Source organism: Marmota flaviventris, chromosome 15 (genome assembly GCF_047511675.1).
Source record: "Marmota flaviventris isolate mMarFla1 chromosome 15, mMarFla1.hap1, whole genome shotgun sequence".
In the NCBI taxonomy this organism is placed as follows: Eukaryota; Metazoa; Chordata; class Mammalia; order Rodentia; family Sciuridae; genus Marmota; species Marmota flaviventris.
This window is the reverse complement of record NC_092512.1, coordinates 22,367,984-22,370,138: the sequence shown is the minus strand read 5'-3', so window position 1 is coordinate 22,370,138 and position 2,155 is coordinate 22,367,984. Positions and strand designations below refer to the sequence as shown.

The 2,155-nt window shown below is 33.5% G+C and overlaps 1 non-coding gene across 1 annotated transcript; it reads right to left on the bottom strand.

Moving 5' to 3' along the window:
- Nucleotides 1-797: 797 nt before the first annotated feature.
- On the bottom strand, nucleotides 798-901 carry LOC114106559 (U6 spliceosomal RNA). Its single transcript, XR_003585216.1, has one exon. It is a non-coding gene; the product is annotated as a U6 spliceosomal RNA (small nuclear RNA).
- Between the last annotated feature and the right edge of the window lie 1,254 nt (nucleotides 902-2,155).

Sequence of the window (2,155 nt, the reverse complement as noted above, 5' to 3'; positions counted from 1 at the left end):
ACCAACTATTTTGTAGATGCTTACCTATAGTGAGGGTAACAAATTCAGGCAAGGCATAGTAGGATGGCTGTTCTGCTCAATGACATCTTAGCCAGGACTGAGGAAGACTCAAATGGGTGGACTAACTGGTTTTACTTCCACGTGCAGCATGTTGGGGTGGAGGTTTGGCTGGAAGGCTGTGCTAAGCGGGGGTAGTGACTTTGTGGTGGCTGAACTCACTGGACAGCTTAGTACTCCAGAGAGCCAGTTGGAAGTCATGTGGCTTTTTTGACCTCCTCAGAACTCACAAAGCATCTTTTCCACAGTGCTCTCTGGATCCATGCAGTCACATGTAGGTCCTGACTCAAGAGCTGGGGATGTAGATTCCATCTCTTGATGGGAAGCATCTTAAAGAACTTAAATGATTGAAAAAGAAATCTCCATAGTAAACATTTGTTTCTATTTGTATTTGTGTGTGTTTAAATGTTTGTTGCTAATAATGCCATTAAAATACAACTTTTGATTTTTTTTTGCATTTTAATTGACATATCCTAATTGTATACATTTATGGGATATAGCATGATATTTGAATACATGTATACAATGTGAATGATCAGATCAGATCAGGATAATTGGTACGTCCATCACCTCTAACATTTATCATTTCTTTATGCTGGGAATATTCAAAATCCTCTCTGCTAGGTAGTCTGAAATATACAATTAATTGTTGTCAAAGTAGTTATCTTACTGTTCTATAAAATATTAGAAGTTATTTGTCCTAACTGCATCTCTCTACCTGTTAACCATCCTCTCTCCATAAAAATATGGAATACTTTGTGAGTTTTCATATAATTTTTGCTAGGGGCCACAATGATCTTGTCTGTATCATTCCAATTTTAGTATATGTGCTAGCAAAAAAGACCTGACTCTTCTTGTGCAAATAATCTTTTATATGTGGAACATTATCACCCTAGGGAAAGTTCTTTTAAGTGGAATTTTTAGGTAAAAAGGCCTATATATTTTTAAATTTTAATTTATGCTTTCTAGAAAAGTTACATCAATTTACACTTCCATCACATTACAAGAGAGTAACTTTATGTGCTTGTGTGCATGGGTCTTGAATTTGCCATTATCAGAGTTTCAATATATGAGTAAAATAAACTGAGAGTGCCTTCATTTCTTAAATATAATCATAGTACTCCCTTAAATATCATTATTTTTATATTTGCCTTGATAAATTGGAAGAATCTGCCTTTAAAACCATTTTCACCAAGTACATTTTAAGGGAGTCATTATTTGTTACATTGTGCTGAAGTTATTGCTAGTTAATATTTATAATTTTGATTTTGGTAGTGTGTGCTTACTCATAGAACTATCCATTATTTTGAGATATTCAATTAAATTAATCTTGGTCAACACAATATAAAATAAGCATTCTCTTATTTTACAAAATTTTCAAGCATCTGTGAGTATAGTTCCTTGCCCAGATTATTTTGTATTATTTTTTACCTTTTACTTTTAATTATATTTTTGGTGATTTTTTTTGGGGGGGTACCAGGGATTGAACTCAGGGGTACTTGGTCACTAAGCCACATCCTAAGCCCTTTTTTATTTTATTTAGCGATAGGGTCCCACCAAGTTGCTTAGCACCTCACCGTTGCTGAGGCTGGTTTTGAACTCACCATCTTCCTATAAGCTTCCTTAGCTTCTGGGATTACAGACATGTGCTACCACACCCAGCTTTTCGATGAATTTTTAAGGCAAAATGGTCAAGCTGTGGACTTTGAAATTTCTTCATTTTGGAATTCTTGAGGTATTTTGTAGTTAATATGATATACTTTGGTAACTATTACAAGGTACATGAATAGAATATTTGATCTTCATCTGTAGAATGCAAGGCTCAATATTTTTATTCAAAAGTCACACTGGTATGTTAAATCCTCCCACTACAGTTGTATATTGTTGTATATTTCTCAGTTTTTTTCAAAGACTTTCATACTTTGTCTCTTATCTCTATAACTTTCCTCAATATGAACCTTATTTAATAATGTGTCTTAAATTCTGCTTTTTTTATTTTACTTGCCTTCTTTTGTTTGTACTTCCTAACATATTTTTATCTTTCAGTTTTTTTCTCCATTATTTTTAAAAAACACCTTTTCATTTGGTCCCACATACT